The following is an 18,766-nucleotide window of genomic DNA, read 5'->3' as shown; positions in this document are numbered from 1 at the left end:
AATGAATAGAACAGACTGGGATACCACACACTGCTGCTGCCCCTGCCCCGGAGGTTGGGCCCCCGGAGGTTGGGCCCCCCCATATATTATATGAACACATAAGCCATGATTTATTTTATTTTATTACAGGAAATAAGCTATAAAAAACTGCCCATTTCTCTCTGCCCCATAAAAACATATTTTGGTTGGGGGGTGCCTTGCTCAGACCTTGCGGGGTGCCCCGCGAAACTGCGTTACGCCAATGACAGAATGGAGGAATCATTGACTTGAATGGGGACTCCAGTTCTATTTATATGCATTTTAATCCTACTCGATTGGCGAAATCCAGATGGATACCTTTTGAAAAACTGGGCCCTGGAGTGTGGGTTGTGTGGGGGTACAATCTCCAACCAAAAATGTTTCTCTTAGTGACCATGCGGTGACCACCATTGATTCTTTGTGTCCTCTCTCCTTGCCCTCAGACCTTCTCCTCCAATGCATTTCGAGGAAGCAGTGTGGAGAGAAGATGCAAGGAAATACAATTGAGATTCACTCCTATGAATTGTGATCATGAGTGTGCTCGACTGGCCCCAGCATGTGATTCAGGTCTGACTGGGGCAGCTGGTGAACCATGACGAGCAGACACATTCCCATGTTCCACTGACTCCTTCCTGCCACAGCCATCCATCCAAGAGGTAAATGCACACTTTCCACCAGAGCAGACTATGAGGAGAGAACTAGGGGAAGGAATGTCTTGGAGCGACGGCTAGGCCTCCAGGCCTCATTGAGACAAACAGTGGAGCATCACATTAGGAGAGGGGGAAAGGCAGCTAGGCGTGAAACATGCTTAAAACCCAGAGCAGACAGAAAATAGTGGAGCATCTCTCCACACACACACACACACACACACACACACACACACACACACACACACACACACCTTTGATTAGGCTGACATGGTGTACAGACAGCCGGCAGACCTCTAGTGTACAAAAAATGCTCTGACGACCATTAGTGACCGAAAGCTTAGCCATTAATACTGAAAAGACATCGGATTTAGCCTAAGTGTGTGGAGACTCCTTTTTCACTGTAGTATAGACCTTCCCTCCACATTTCTAACCTAATGGTTGGCAGATCACCACATTATACAAACAAGCGTTGCCTTCATGACTCCCGTACAGTGACCCAAAGTAACACCCGTTCTGAACAGGGTGTCTATTCAGAAGCGGTGGTGGGGATAGGGTCAATATTGGTAATTAAACATTGTGGTGCTGGCAGAGTAAGCCTGTTACCAAACATCTGTACCCAGTCTGCATCCCAAATGGCACCCTATTCCCTATGTAGTGCACTTATTTTGACCAGCTCGAAAACTAGTACACTTATATAGGGAATAGGGTGCCATTTGGAACCCCCACCCCCTTATGTCTTATGAAATCATAATTAAAAACAGACACACGAGTGCATCTTGCTAGAGGAGAAGTAAAGGAACGACCAGAGCAAGAAGAGTTGAGAAACATAATTGTCCTCGTCATCCGTGACAGCATTCTAATAGTAGACATGTTAAACCAGATCAGCGCAGAACATTAAGCTTGAAAACGCAAACGCTTTAAATATTTGATGTGCTTTGCTACCGTCGTGGCGTATATAAACCAGCAAACTGCAGCATCACACCGGGTTACAACTTACAATTCTCTCTCTCCAATCCATTCCCATAGTATATTTTTCAAAAGTTAGTCTTCTCTAACGTGGCAGGAGGGATGAAGAGGCGGACAGACAGAGCGACAGACAGAGCGACAGACAGAGAGACAGACAGAGCGACAGACAGACAAAAAAGGGAAGAAGAAAAACAAGTTCAAGGCTTTCAGCTGAGAGGCTGGAGGGAGTTGTGTTTAGCAGGAGCAGCAGAAGAGGTGGAGGTGGAAATATGAATGCATAGCACTGGCAGGGACTCGCTCGCAACAGATTGACCTTGCCACCAACAGGGCCCTCTGTACAGGAAGTACACAGGATGTCATTTTATAGGCATGGGGGAAGGTAGGCCAGTAATTTTACAGCTTCAACTTCATGGTCTAAAATATTACATTTATCAACATACATGTACAATTTCTTCTACTAACGATTTACACACAAAATGTGTGCTGCTCACGGTTGATAAATGAGGCCCACTGTGTATGGAGGCATTCCAACATGGCGTGCCTTTGTCTCTAAGACAGATAAGCACATGATTGGCCCTCAGACGCATCACCTAAACACAGCAGAAGCCATTATACAAAAATAACCCAGCCATGGTGAGGGGAAGTGTAGAGGTAGTCAGAGAATCGAAAGAGAGCGAGAAGGTGAGAGAGAGAGAGAGAGAGAGAGAGCTGAGAGAGAAAGCGCGAGAAAGAGAGCGAGCGAGAAAGCAAGAAGGTGAGAAAGAGTGAGGTAGAGGTACATGTCGAGAGTAGGGCTGTCCCCCGACAAAAATAAAATCAATTGATTGGTCGAAATTTTCCAACGTGTATTTTTCCATATACTGTATAGACCCATCCTATGTGTTTTAATCAAATCAACTATATGCACTGAGCTTGGCAGAAGCTTTAAGCCAACTGTTCCCGACCGCAATTGATTTAATTGTGCTGGGCCTGGCTCAGATTTGCTGCGCTTCGTAAAAAAAACAGCGAGTGACTGTGTGACTAGCACCCGTTGTCTCCCTCTCCTCCCTGCTGCAGCGACCACCACAGAACATCAAAGTGTTTATCGCGCTGTCCGTGTTGCTGAAGCTGCAACATAGTTACAACCATTTCTGACTGAAAAGTACTTACCGAAATCCCTCATTTGTTTAGGAAAAACATTCCCTATTCCCTCAACCCTTGCTCTCTTTACGTGACACATGTATGCATCACATGCACGTGACCAATAGTATCTGACTTATAGAATATCATAATCACATCAATAAATTTGGTTATAACCAACTCAACACCGTAACACATGTGACAGCAAAATGGATGCAGAGGACGTGACAAATAAACTAGAAACGGGGAAATGTTTACTGGTTGCTCAGGAGGTAAAGGGAAAGTCAGAAGTGTGGAATAAATTTGACTAGTTGTTGAAAATACTGGAGATCGAGAAAAATAAGGTAAGGAGCAAGCGCTGCATGCATATTGTGTTCACCAAACTGGTGCTGTTAAATCACAATATAATCTGCCCGTTTGGAACAACGTAAACACTAAATGAATTCTAAGCATACCAGAGTCTGTTGTAATGTTTTTTTTGTAAAGCCTTTATCACAGCAAAGACTAAAAACAGTCGTATTCGTGAATGCAATTTCCGAAATGGAACGGTTTAGGCCTATTTATTGTTTACGTGAATTATTCAATGGTTGCTTTGTTATTTTCTTTTCAAACTAAAATGCTTGATTGCATTTCAAATCATGAATGACTCCTATGCTGTGTGATGACATGAACGAATAAATGATTTATTGATACAGTAGCCTATTGAAATATAGGCCTAACTAAGTTACGTTATTAAGACTAAACAGGATGCGCTCTTAGGCCTACAGCTCGATGGTGGTTATACAAGGCTGCTATACTAAGCCTACTAACGATAATGACATTACTTATTATAATGATGATCATAGTAATAACAATAAGGAGATCAGGCTATTAAACACTCAAACAGGCAACAGAAGAAGGATCTGTCTTATTTCTGTAGATGTATATGGATGATTTATAAAGCCAGACACATTTGACAGTTAGGTTATTGATTATGAACCTAATTAAGTTGGGGTTTCCTCTCTCACTTTTCTTAGACAAGGCAAAGGCTGTTTCCTTGTTTCCTAACTCCGCTACTGCCTCTGCCGCATTGTTCTCAACACCAATGCTGGTTAACTTTGCTATTATGCACATAGCAACATGGTCTAGGAAAAAAGGCGCCAATTCAACAGCGCACTGATGTGTTTCAGAGCTGCAGAAAGCGACCACTATCCAACGCAGGAGAACGCGCATTTGTTATAAAATAATATTATTTTTATTTGTGTTGCACCATTGTTCTTACATAATATAACCATATACAATTTCAGTAACAAATGTCTTAGACTGATGGACTGTGCCATGCCCACAGCCTCCACAATGGATCAGTCCACTCAGACAGGCACGAATCAGACAGGTCTCTTGTACACCATTCATTTATTTATTTTTGTATTTTTTACTCCCTTTTCTCCTCAATTTCGTGATATCCAATTGCGATCTTGTCTCATCGATGCAACTCCCCAACGGGCTCTGGAGAGGCGAAGGTCGAGTCATAATTTCGGATTCGAAAAATCCTCCAACAGGCTCTGCATTTCAGGAATCACAGTAGCAAGTACTCCTGGTGCACTGCTAAATTATTTAGCCATTTAAAGATGCATTTTTTGAAGAAAACTGTTTTTTTGCCATAGCCCACACTGGCTTTCATGCGATTTAAACGTGACCTTGTCCGAGGTGTCGGACTCGACAAAAGTTGCTATCCATTGAAGCGGTGCAATTGGCTGCCTAAAATTCTGGGACGGGGCTTGGCGAAGGGTCAATTGATTCTGGAGCAGCGCCGGAGACAGCATTTTCCACCACCATCAACAAAACACCCAACAATTGTTCCAGACACTTGTAGAATCTATGCCAAGGTGCATTGAAGCTGTTCTGGCGGCTTGTGGTGGCCCAATGCCCTATTAAGACACTTTTTGTTGGTGTTTATTTTGGCAATTACCTGTACAGTACAGTATTGTGGCCTATTCAATGATGTAGACTATACAGTGAGGGAAAAAAGTATTTGATCCCCTGCTGATTTTGTACGTTTGCCCACTGACAAAGACATGATCAGTCTATAATTTTAATGGTAGGTTTATTTGAACAGTGAGAGACAGAATAACAACAAAAAAATCAAGACAAACGCATGTCAAAAATGTTATAAATTGATTTGCATTTTAATGAGGGAAATAAGTATTTGACCCCTCTGCAAAACATGACTTAGTACTTGGTGGCAAAACCCTTGTTGGCAATCAAAGGTCAGACTTTTCTTGTAGTTGGCCTCCAGGTTTGCACACATCTCAGGAGGGATTTTGTCCCACTCCTCTTTGCAGATCTTCTCCAAGTCATTAAGGTTTCGAGGCTGACGTTTGGCAACTCGAACCTTCAGCTCCCTCCACAGATTTTCGATGGGATTAAGGTCTGGAGACTGGCTAGGCCACTCCAGGACCTTCATGTGCTTCTTCTTGAGGCACTCCTTTGTTGCCTTGGCCGTGTGTTTTGGGTCATTGTCATGCTGGAATACTCATCCACGACCCATTTTCAATGCCCTGGCTGAGGGAAGGAGGATCTCACCCAAGATTTGACGGTACATGGCCCCGTCCATCGTCCCTTTGATGCGGTGAAGTTGTCCTGTCACCTTATCAGGAAAACACCCCCAAAGCATAATGTTTCCACCTCCATGTTTGACGGTGGGGATGGTGTTCTTGGGGTCATAGGCAGCATTCCTCCTCCTCCAAACACGGCGAGTTGAGTTGATGCCAAAGAGCTCCATTTTGGTCTCATCTGGCCACAACACTTTCACCCAGTTCTCCTCTGAATCATTTAGGTGTTCATTGGCAAACTTCAGACAGGCCTGTATATGTGCTTTCTTGAGCAGGGGGACCTTGCGGGGCGCTGCAGGATTTCAGTCTTTCACGGCATAGTGTGTTACCAATTGTTTTCTTGGTGACTATGGTCCCAGCTGCCTTGAGATCATTGACAAGATCCTCCCGTGTAGTTCTGGGCTGATTCCTAACCATTCTCATGATAATAATAATAATAATAATAATAATAAGCCATTTAGCAGACGCTTTTATCCAAAGCGACTTACAGTCATGCGTGCATACATTTTTTTTGTGTATGGGTGGTCCCGGGGATCGAACCCACTACCTTGTCGTTACAAGCGCCGTGCTCTACCAGCTGAGCTACAGAGGACCACAAATGGAGGACCACAAATGGAGCTACAGAGGACCACATGATCATTGCAACTCCACAAGGTGAGATCTTGCATGGAGCCCCAGGCCGAGGGAGATTGACAGTTATTTTGTGTTTCTTCCATTTGCGAATAATCGCACCAACTGTTGTCACCTTCTCACCAAGCTGCTTGGCGATGGTCTTGTAGCCCATTCCAGCCTTGTGTAGGTCTACAATCTTGTCCCTGACATCCTTGGAGAGCTCTTTGGTCTTGGCCATGGTGGAGAGTTTGGAATCTGATTGATTGATTGCTTCTGTGGACAGGTGTCTTTTATACAGGTAACAAACTGAGATTAGGAGCACTCACTTTAAGAGTGTGCTCCTAATCTCAGCTCGTTACCTGTATAAAAGACACCTGGGAGCCAGAAATCTTTTTGATTGAGAGGGGGTCAAATACTTATTTCCCTCATTAAAATGCAAATCAATTTATAACATTTTTGACATGCATTTTTCTAGATTATTTTGTTGTTATTCTGTCTCTCACTGTTCAAATAAACCTACCATTACAATTATAGACTGATCATGTCTTTGTCAGTGGGCAAACGTACAAAATCAGCAGGGGATCAACTACTTTTTTCCCCTCACTGTATCTATGGGCTTGTACACCTGACAAGTGGTGTTTCACCATATCTACAGTACCAGTCAAAAGTCCTGTTTTTCTATTATTATTTTTTTTTTTACTATTTTCTAAAATGTAGAATAATAGTGAAGACATAAAAACTATTAAATGTGACTCCTTTCAGGAAACTAGGCATATGTCGCAGGTCACTACTTCACAGGAGAGCCATTTGAACATAAACTAAAAAAAAAAAAAAATCAAGATGCGTTTTCTGGCTGAAATGCCTTCTGGAACATGTGAACTTTCATGTGCCTTATTATGAAACATGTATGCCATCTGTAAATACGAATAAAATTGTTAAATTACGAGCCTAGTTGGTTATGCCACAGAAAGACAGCAACCTTCCCACTAGCCATGATTGGCTGAGATAATGAATGGATTGGACATGCCGAGAGAGGAGTTCGGATTGGTCTGACATATAGCACCTTTCTGTCTATTTGAGCTGGTCAGTATGTGTAGGTAATCCTGTCTAATGTGGCTTTTTTTTTATGTATCGTGTAGTGGAGCTGCATAAGTGTTGCTCTCCACTTTCTGGAGGATCGAGTTTTGAAAATCAGTGGAATTAGAGTATGATAGCTAAAGAGATGGAGAGAACACCTGCAGATTACATCTTCAAACTAAGGGCAACCATGGCATCCTTGACAGGGAGACGCGTCCATCCATGCACGATGTATACAGGTAAGATAGTCTAGCTAGCTACACTTTCAGATATTACACGTTTCTAAATTTTGACAGAAAGTCGTTTTCATTTCAAGTTAAAGTGTGCTGTTAGCTAACTAGCTAATGTTAGCTGGCTGGCTCGCTAGCTAACGTTACGTGTATGATCTTATTAGTCGTATCTCAGAGCCATTTGCTTGGCTAGTTATAGCCTAATCTTAGCTGGCTAAAGCTTAAGATGGTGTGAACGATGCTGAATGGGTGTAGACAAAGAAGAGCTCTTCAGTAGGTACCAACAAATTCAAAGGCCATTTTCTCAAACGATAGATTACAAAATGTATCAACTTTCAAAGCAGAATTACTTTCCCCATTGTTCCTCAAATGCAGTGTATGATATACCATTTTGTAGCTCTGCGTCTCTGCTTTTATCCAATGTAAAAAACACCATTTCAAATTTTGCTACATAAAGACCGAATCAAGGCAGTCGGTCACATATGGAATCATGTAGTAACCAGAAAAGTGATAAACAAATCAAAATATATGTAATATTTGAGATTCTTCAAAGTAGCCACCCTTTGCCTTTATGACAGCTTTGTACACTCTTTGCATTCTCTCAACCAGCTTCATGAGGTAGTCACCTGGAATCCATTTCAATTAACAGGTGTGCCTTCTTAAAAGTTAATTTGTGGAATTTCTTTTGTTCTTAATGCATTTGAGCCAATCAGTTGTGTTGTGACAAGGTAGGGGTGGTATACAGAAGATAGCCCTATTTGGTAAAAGACCAAGTCCATATTATGGCAAGAACAGCTCAAATAAGCAAAGAGAAACGACAGTCCATAATTACTTTAAGACATGAAGGTCAGTCAATCTGGAAAATGGCAAGAACTTTGAAAGTTTCTTCAAGTGCAGTCGCAAAAACCATCAAGCGCTATGATGAAATTGGCTCTCATTAGGACCGCCACAGGAAAGCAAGACCCAGAGTTTCATCTGCTGCAGAGGATAAGTTCATTAGAGAGTTACTTGCCTCAGAAATTGCAGCCCAAACAAATACTTCAGAGTTCAAGTAACAGACACATCTCAACATCAACTGTTCAGAGGAGACTGCATCAATCAGGCCTTCATGACTGAATTGCTGCAAAGAAACCCCTACTAAAGGACACCAATAAGAAGAGACTTGCTTGGGCCAAAAAACATGAGCAATGGACAGTAGACCGGTGGAAATCTGTCCTTTGGTCTGATGAGTCCAAATTTGAGATTTTGGGTTCAACCGCTGTGTCTTTGTAAGACGCAGAGCAGGTGAACAGATGATCTCTGCATGTGTGGTTTCCAACGTGAAGAATGGAGGTGGAGGTGTGATGTTGCTTTGCTGGTGACACTGTCAGTGATTTATTTTGAATTCAGGGCAAACTTAACCAGCATGGCTACCACAGCATTCTGCAGCAATATGCCATCCCATCTGGTTTGCGCTTAGTGGGACTATCATTTATTTTTCAACAGGACAATGACCCAAAACACATTTCCAGGCTGTGTAAGGGCTATTTGACCAAGAAGGAGAGTGATGGAGTGCTGCATCAGATGACCTGGCCTCCACAATCATCCAACCTCAAGAATCTTAAATATATTTGGATTTGTTTAACACTTTTTTGGTTACTACATGATTCCATGTGTTATTTCATCGTTTTGATGTCTTCACTATTATTCTACAATGTAGAAAATAGTAAAAATAAAGAAAAATCCTTAAATGACTATGTGTGGCCAAACTGGTACTGTATATCCAATCTACATTTCACTTTACAAGTGATTACATAGTGTACAGTAGTGTTGTGTTCTAGACCACCTAAAGCAAGACCGATTCAAGACCAAGACCGGAGCAAAAAGAGTCAGAGTCAAGACCAAGACCAAAGGGGGGACAGAGTCAAGACCGAGACCGGGAGGGGGACAATGGACCCGAGACAAGACGAGAACAGAAAAATAAGAGTTCAAAATGTCCAGTATGTCTGTGTTTATATTTCAGAACAACATATGGATTCTTTAGACATTCAAAATAGTGAAAAAAAAAGCATGCTGGGAGAAAATAGAGCCACTCTACAAATTATTACTAATCCAAACAGTGGGGAACAATGGGCCTTCTACGCCTTCAGAGAAAGGCTAAGGATTTATAAAATAATGATTATAATATAAAAAATGTTATATTATTTTCAATGATGTTCTGATTTAATCTCTTCAGTTTTTGTTGGAAAGGGTTAACAAGTTCTAATCAGGATTTTTATTTGCTGTCTCAGGGGAGATAAATCTAGCTAGCTAAGTCAGCCATTGGCTAGGTCATCAGAAGCTAGATAAAAGGCATCTGCCATTCAGCTGTATTAGGGCAACATTTTGGAGTTAAAGTGGAATCAACCAATTTTGACTTAATGGGTGGGACCGCTTTTACAAAAACGTCTGGAAACTTCTGCCTTCTTGAAGACCAACAGGTCACTGTGCAATAGCGAGCAGTAGTTTTCCCACGGTCTAGCTAGCTAGCTTTTGTTGTCGGCTAGTTTGCAGTGGCTGCAGCAGGTGTTAAAGAGGATGTTGTTGCTAATTAGTAAGCTTCTCCCTTTTCAAGAATAACTTTGAACAAGAAGTTTACTTTCAAATGATCATCATCATCATCATCTGGTGAGTGGAACTGTGTTTTTTATTGCAGTGCGCTTGCTGTTGATAGCCATCTCTTTGAAAATAACTTGTGTGTGAGAAATATTGTTGCATTTAAAGTGGAACTGACAGCATCTTAGCAACATGAAGTGTTATTAAAATCTGTTCATATACACCACCAGGAAGAAGGACACTTTTTAAAAACATTTTCTGACAAGCGACCACTAAGTTTTCGTAAATTCTTAGAATGTTTGAGAATTACGTATACTAAGGCATTTGTGAAAATTCTATAGCAATAGAGTGGGAAAGCGGCCGTGCATTTGGACAATTAATTGACACTGCAGTAAATGAAACCGAATAAAAATATCTGTCTTGTCCAGGACTGGAGTCTACACAGACCAGTGCGCTATAGCCATCAGAGCTACAGTAGGCCTTTATACAAACAAGCCATTTGCCACACTGGCCTGCCGTCATTAACTTTGAACTGGATTGTGTTTTTACAGGCAGTTGCAACAGCGCGACTTCAGATCATTAGAACGCATTCGCCAAAAGCAACAAAATACACCTGAATGGATTTCTGCAAATATGTAAACACCACGCGAGTCCTCTTACATTTGAGAACTTTATAGTCCTATTGATCAAACAACCATGAAAAGGTAGGCTCTCTCTCCCTCAGTTATGCACATCAACAAGATCAACAACTAATGCTAGCCAGAGCAAGATGATCAAAAATCTAACGAAGGAACATTAGATTAACTTGTTCAGGTAGTTGGCCGTCAAATGCACTGATAAACGATGGGGAATTGTAGCCAACCTCGTCCTTCTGCAGCTTGCCTGCCAATGCAATGTAAATGTAAATGCATGCTTGTCCCAACCAAGCTAACTGGCTAAAGTTGGATAGCTTGCTAGCTAGCTACTTCCAGACACAAATGAGAGAACACCTCACTCCGAGCATTTTACTCACCGTAGCAGAGCTGGTTAGGCTGTTTACATGTTATCTAGAGCGTTCTTGACTAACTATTCTTTTTTTTTTTTTTTCTACGTTTACTGACACCGGTCATATTAAGTGGGTGTTGCACGTACGTAAATTCATCAGTTGTTCTGAATTTGCGAACGCAAAATGAACAGTCGTTCAAGTTCTTGCTAGCTAACCAAATGGCACCTGCATCTCTAGGTGTGTATAGCCACCAAAAAACAATGAGGGGAAAAAGTCAGTCACTCACCCACTCCTCCAATGGCATGACACGTCATCCTCCTAGCTAGCTAGCTAACGTTAGTCTCCGTGTTTTTAGCTTGCTACATAAATAGATACGCTAGCCTATTAGCGACGTTATGACTGACTTGTGATCATTGCCCTTGCTAGTTTGATTGTATTGACATTCCCAGCCTTAGTTACATTTGTCAGTTTTTGTCCAGAATATTGAGTCATTGAAACTGAAAACAGAGCATCCCGAATGGAGGCAGCAAACAATGTATCAGGCCAGCTGTGATTTACAACCTGATAGCAATATTTTTTGGACTACCAAGAAATGTATTGGTGAAATATATTAATCATACATTGAACTGCATCCATCTATTCTGCCAACAATGCCTTAGTGTACGTCATGGAATGTTGAGTTAAATATAACCTATTTTTAAAACCTCATTAAGTTGGTTTTGTAGCATAAACTGGTTACTTTGTGTGCAAAACGTTTAATGTTTTTTGCAATGGGAAGTAATAGTTGTACATTTGATTGGGAAATGCTTAACGGTTGTGTTATTATATCCTTATGAATGGGACCTACTGGCTTATTATGTCAGAGTTTATGGACTGCTTATCCTTTAACATCATGCTGTATGGGACTGCTGTCTTTCCATCGGCCCTATGCAGTGGTGTAGTGGTGCCTGGAGAAGTGGGTATACTCAAATGTTGCCAACAAGTTCCCAGTGAAGGAAAGGCAACCTGTGTGAAGAATCCTGTTTTCCTATGTTTTTTTATGAGTTTTCAGATTTTCACTCTAAAGAAAACTCAATTGTTTTATTGTTGAAAAAATAAAACAATGTGATGGTCTAAGTCCACAACAATGCTTAAACCACATACATCTAATTGGGTGGGCCTGTTAGGGCCTGACTTCCTCAGTGGGTGGGCCTCTGTCCACCCTGGCCCATCCATGTCTACGCCCCTGAAGCAAACTGTGGTTCTCTGTAGCTCAATTGGTAGAGCATGGCGCTTGTAACGCCAGGGTAGTGGGTTCGATCCCCGGGACCACCCATACGTAAAAATGTATGCACACATGACTGTAAGTCGCTTTGGATAAAAGCGTCTGCTAAATGGCATATTACTATTACTATATTACAAACTTGGCAAACTGACAATTGCGCATCACAAATAGCCTACTAACCAACACCTCGGACTACACTTTTTTAATGCCTGGTTTGCATACCCATTGTTGCCCTAGTTAGCATTTACTGGTAGATATCATAAATTGAAAAGTATTTCCTACCCTACCAGCTACCGATGTCATTCATCTGTCTGCTCCATGCCAAAACCAGTTGAGAGCTGCACATTCTTGCTGCCTGCAGATGATATTCCGCTGAAACTAAGCTGTGTGCAGCGCGCATGTGAATATATTTCACGTGCTTTGCGATTGTGTACGCTACTTTGTGCATGATTTCTCTATTGTACTACATACCACATAATTGATAAGTCGTGTAACTCCACTACACAACTTTGATTCGCATCAGTAAGGATTAAGGAGTGAGTATACGCAATGCCCACTGAAAAGAAAAGTGGGTAAACGGCTTATACCTGGGCATAGCCTCCACTACTCCGCTGGCCCTTCGTGTTTTACACAAAGTGCACATTCCTACATGAGCACGCTGGTATTACGGTTGCTGTCCTTTCAGAATCACGAACCTGTCACACACTGAAGGCCTATAGGTTCGCCACTGTGCAAACATGTCTATAATAGATATAAAGGGTGTTAAGATACTGTATTAATGTTTCAAGAAAGGAGTATATATATATATATATATATACATACACACACACACACACACACACACAGTGGGGAGAACAAGTATTTGATACACTGCCGATTTTGCAGGTTTTCCTACTTACAAAGCATGTAGAGGTCTGTACTTTTTATCATAGGTACACTTCAACTGTGAGAGACGGAATCTAAAACAAATATCCAGAAAATCACATTGTATGATTTTTAAGTAATTAATTTGCATTTTATTGCATGACATAAGTATTTGATACATCAGAAAAGCAGAACTTAATATTTGGTACAGAAACCTTTGTTTGCAATTACAGAGATCATACGTTTCCTGTAGGTCTTGACCAGGTTTGCACACACTGCAGCAGGGATTTTGGCCCACTCCTCCATACAGTCCTTCTCCAGATCCTTCAGGTTTCGGGGCTGTCGCTGGGCAATACGGACTTTCAGCTCCCTCCAAAGATTTTCTATTGGGTTCAGGTCTGGAGACTGGCTAGGCCACTCCAGGACCTTGAGATGCTTCTTACGGAGCCACTCCTTAGTTGCCCTGGCTGTGTGGAAGACCCAGCCACGACCCATCTTCAATGCTCTTACTGAGGGAAGGAGGTTGTTGGCCAAGATCTCGCGATACATAGCCCCATCCATCCTCCCCTCAATACGGTGCAGTCGTCCTGTCCCCTTTGCAGAAAAGCATCCCCAAAGAATGACGTTTCCACCTCCATGCTTCACGGTTGGGATGGTGTTCTTGGGGTTGTACTCATCCTTCTTCTTCCTCCAAACACGGCGAGTGGAGTTTAGACCAAAAAGCTCTATTTTTGTCTCATCAGACCACATTATGTTCTCCCATTCCTCCTCTGGATCATCCAAATGGTCATTGGCAAACTTCAGATGGGCCTGGACACGCGCTGGCTTGAGCAGGGGGACCTTGCGTGCGCTGCAGGATTTTAATCCATGACGGCGTAGTGTGTTACTAATGGTTTTCTTTGAGACTGTGGTCCCAGCTCTCTTCAGGTCATTGACCAGGTCCTGCCGTGTAGTTCTGGGCTGATCCCTCACCTTCCTCATGATCATTGATGCCCCACGAGGTGAGATCTTGCTTGGAGCCCCAGACCGAGGGTGATTGACCGTCATCTTGAACTTCTTCCATTTTCTAATAATTGCGCCAACAGTTGTTGCCTTCTCACCAAGCTGCTTGCCTATTGTCCTGTATCCCATCCCAGCCTTGTGCAGGTCTACAATTTTATCCCTGATGTCCTTACACAGCTCTCTGGTCTTGGCCATTGTGGAGAGGTTAGAGTCTGTTTGATTGAGTGTGTGGACAGGTGTCTTTTATACAGGTAACGAGTTCAAACAGGTGCAGTTAATACAGGTAGTGAGTGGAGAACAGGAGGGCTTCTTAAAGAAAAACTAACAGGTCTGTGAGAGCCGGAATTCTTACTAGTTGGTAGGTGATCAAATACTTATGTCACGCAATAAAATGCAAATTAATTACTTAAAAGTGATACAATATGATTTTCTGGATTTTTGTTTTAGATTCCGTCTCTCACAGTTGAAGTGTACCTATGATAAAAATTACAGACCTCTACATGCTTTGTAAGTAGGAAAACCTGCAAAATCGGCAGTGTATCAAATACTTGTTCTTCCCACTGTATGTGGCCTTGCGAAGCGGTTTTATGTGCAGAGCTGAATGGAAATTGATAATGATGAGTTTTTTACTCCTCTGGTCTCGGGAAGAAATTGTCTGAGATAGTGAAGACCAAGTACAAATGTTTCCGACACCAAGACGAGACCGAGACACTCAATATGTGGTCTCGAGTACTACAACACTGCTGTACAGTCCCGCACTGTGGCCTAGTAGGTCGTATTCAATGATGCATCTATTTTATTCCTCGCATTACCATTTATTTAGATTATTATTTTTAAACTCTGCATCTTTGGGAAGGGCTCGTAAGCAAGCATTTCACGCTAAAGTCTACACCAGTTGTATTCGGTGAATGTGACATAAAATCTTATGTCTAGAAGCTTATTGTACACCTGACGTAAGTGGCGTTTCTCCATATCAACTGTGAGCACCAAAAGTATTGGGAGAGTGACACTGTTGTTGTTTTGGCTCTGTACTCCAGCACTTGGATTTTAAATTATACCATGACTATGAGGTTAAAGTGCAGACTTTCATCTTTAATTTGAGGGTATTTTCATCCATATCGGGTAAACCGACCAAAAGTATTGGGACAACTTTGGGGTCACTTTTATTGTAAATACAATTTGAGTCACTTCCATTGTAAATAAAAACAGAATGTTTTTAAACACTTCTACATTCATGTGGATGCTACCATGATTACATATAATCCTGAATGAATCGTAAATACTGATGAGTGAGAAAGTTAGTCAAAATATCATACCCCCTCCCCAAAATGCTAACCTCCCCAATTATTGTAATGGTGAGAGGTTAGTATGTCTTGGGGATATGATATGTGCGTCTGTAAATAATCATTATTCACGATTCACTCATGACTATCCGTAACCATGGTAACATCCACATTAATGTAGAAGTGTTTAGAAACATATGCTACTCTTATTTACAATAAAAAGTGACTCCAAAATGACAATACATAATTTCACATTAATTTATATTGGGAACAAAATAATCCTAAACACAAAAAAAAAGCAAATGAATCCAACAAATCTGTAGAGCTTTAAGCTTGATGTAGTCATTGTGTGCTATGAATATGGGACCAAATACTAAACGGACATTACAGACTCCTTCCTTTAGGCCTCATCTTCCTCCATCCTCCGCTCGGAAGAGTTGAAGGAGAGTGAGTCCTAAACATAATAGCCTAGACTAGTCCTTGAGAATAGAGAGAAGAGGAAAAAGAAGAGCTGCAGTGGAAAAGCTCTCTCTTTCCCTCTCTCCCTCATATCTGAAACTTTATTCACACCCAGATTATCCAAAGCCCTTTACAGAGCAGTCAGTGTGTAGTGATTAAGCCTGTTGCCAGGGTTTAAACCTCCCCTATGTTGGGCTTGCCTGCCTGGGGGAGGGCTTCTGCTGCAGGAGAGGGGGCTGGAGCCTGGAGCCGGGGCCTGCCTGCCTGGGGGAGGGCTTCTGCTGCAGGAGAGGGGGCTGGAGCCTGGAGCCGGGGCCTGCCTGCCTGGGGGAGGGCTTCTGCTGCAGGAGAGGGGGCTGGAGCCTGGAGCCTGGAGCCTGGGCCTGCCTGTGTCCCAAATGGCACCCTATTCCCTTTATATTGCACTACTTTTGATCAGGACGCAGAATGTCCCCCTCTCCCCGACAGCCACTTGTCAGACACAGCTGATGAGTCCTCACCCCACGCATCCATCAACACACACACACACACGTCTCACACTTGCAGAGATATAGCTGCACATGACATGTTTATAGTCAGACATCACTGATTCGCAGAGGAGGAACTACACAGTAAATATAGTCAGTCAGAGAAGACAAGCAGGAAGACAGAGAATTTTAATTGGACTTTACACATGCAGAGGAACATGTATGTAGGCCTAGAACATACTAAGATATTTATGTAGGCAAGGCCTATGGGATGCATGCATAGGACATAGGTTACTCACAAAACACGAACCACAACCCTTGAACACGCCAAAAGATCATGGACACACAGGATGTCAGTGACACTCGGGGTGCGTTCCAACTGGTACCCTATTCCATATACTGCACTACTTTCGACAAGAGCCCTATGAGCCCTGGTAAAAAAGTAGTGCACTACATAGGGAATGGGGTTCCATTTTGGAGGCAGACAGGATGTCACGTCTGAATATCCTACAAAAAAAAGAAGCTAAACTAACAGTGTGAAGGTGACAGGGGGGCAACTTCAGTTGGACCTCGGTCACACACACTCACTACTATTTCAGGCTATTGTCCCTCTTGATACAATAAACATGGACTGAACTGGCCTAAACACCAGTATTATCAGCTAGATAGGCGACGCAGGCAGCCTTATGGAACTGGTAGCCTAGGCATGCCATGGTGTAACTTTCTGTTAATAGCTACTTCCCACTCAAAGCCTGAGACATACTGATGAGCTGGCTGGCGTACTTGATAAGCTTCCTGTAGGTTATGTGGGAAGCATGGGATTATGCAATGAAAGCTGCTTCTTTAAAATCAAGCTGCTTGCTGCTAAATGGACAAAGATTGTTTGTTTATAGTGAGAGATAAATCAATGTGCACATTATACTGAGAACTCTGATACAGAATATTCAAGAGCTATGTGAATACCAAATATATGCTAAATATGGAAGTTAATGACATCACATGTCTTAGGCAATATCTTGGGAAATTGCAAGATATTTCATGTTCAGAACAAGCAGAAAGGTGTTCATTACAAGCATGTCTGTTAGCTTCCTGTTCAAGTTGTCTACATAAAAGGATGACATCATTAAGTCAGGTTGGTTTTTGTAGGCTGTTCCACTGGCTGCTATTTTAGCCTTTAATCAGACATTTCAAGCTCGTAATGTTAACCTACGTTTACTTTAATGCAGATTACAGGAAACAAATATATGCATATCAGTGGTTAAACTATCGTTGAAAGCATTGTATGAATGACAATAGACGGCAAATCAAACAAAACGTTTTACATGTAACTGTCAATGGTGTTAAACTAGTCTGTAGCACACTAGTCCAACATTTGCTTCGAGCACAAAAATAATAGACACACTAGACTCGGGGGACAATGTCATTTTGCTTGTCTGTCAATTACTGTACAGTTAAAGCCAATTTCATTTCATTTCATTAACATATTTTAACATGTGCATTGAGCTATGCAATCGTTGTCGATGTCTGGCAATCCATCCATCGTAGAATGTCCAAAAAATAATGATGCAGTAAGTAGCTGGTTGTAAAACATTCAGTCGCAACATGTATCCGCTGGCACAGCCAGACAGTAGCTAGCTACATTGTAGTTCCAGCCGTCTAGTGACAACTCACCAATTATCAAGTAAAACCTCTCTTCAAACAAAATGACAATTCCCCAAATTGCCAGCTAAACCAAGTTGAAATGCTTGAGCAACTGCATACCGGTTTTAAAAACATGGCTCATTGTTTATCGAGCGGTTCAGTTAGTAATTTAACACTAGAAGAGGTGAACCAAACTGGCTTGTCATTTGCTCGCAATGCACTTACCCATGAGCTCAGGTCGGTGCTTTTATGAAAACACGTCCTCTGTTCCTCATTTGCCAAGCAATACTTTCATCGACTAAAAAACACTGTATGAATGATAAACAATGTCCAATGAAACCGACAGTGAGAATTGTTTTGCGAGCAGGTGTAACCAACCAACAGAACAAGTATTTGGGTTGCACAGTTCAACTACCCTACGCACTTCACTGACCGCCTATCTAGTCACAGACTGTGACGTTAAAACAACAATGCGTTCAAGTCTCAACTTTGGTAGCCATCATGCTAGCTGGCAAGCTATGAGTCATAATGAAGAATAAACTACATTAGCCTGGTATCTTGACAACGACATACTAATTTCACAGTGACATAGGTTACTTCGACTTTATCTTAAAGGAAACGAAGACATGATGACAGCGTGCTATAGGACGTGTCGTGCATGAGGCCAGCAAATTAGAACTGTGAAAGCAATAGCTAAAATGAACATTTGTACCTTCATCATAAATAAACCAAAGTAAAAACTGACCAGTGATGTTCTTGCTCCTTTTGATGAATCCCACGTTTCCAATAGCATTTAGTCCAACTCCGAAAGAGACAACTTGACTTTCTGAAGTTTAGTCAGTACTTCCTGAATGAGGGCTCGAGTCGCTCGAGCACGGCCCCTTGTCGCTGACAGCTTGTTTGACAGCGGAAATAAATTCGTAGATTATCTGGCAAGCAGCAGTTGGCTCTAGTTCTGGCCTAT

The 18,766-nt window shown here is 42.1% G+C and overlaps 1 protein-coding gene across 2 annotated transcripts in view; it reads right to left on the bottom strand.

Moving 5' to 3' along the window:
* The window catches only part of LOC121530783 (serine/threonine-protein kinase TAO3), a 142,262-nt gene extending 123,496 nt beyond the window's left edge, over positions 1-18,766 (bottom strand). Inside the window, exon 1 of one of the 2 annotated variants that reach the window (XM_045226867.1) lies at positions 18,548-18,766. The gene's annotated coding sequence lies outside the window, so the exon portion shown is untranslated. Of the gene's footprint in view, positions 1-18,027; positions 18,253-18,547 lie in introns of those variants that run through there. The other variant, XM_045226868.1, reaches the window with a different exon arrangement.

Source organism: Coregonus clupeaformis, chromosome 18 (genome assembly GCF_020615455.1).
Source record: "Coregonus clupeaformis isolate EN_2021a chromosome 18, ASM2061545v1, whole genome shotgun sequence".
Taxonomy (NCBI): Eukaryota; Metazoa; Chordata; class Actinopteri; order Salmoniformes; family Salmonidae; genus Coregonus; species Coregonus clupeaformis.
This window is presented reverse-complemented; position numbering and strand designations above follow the sequence as displayed.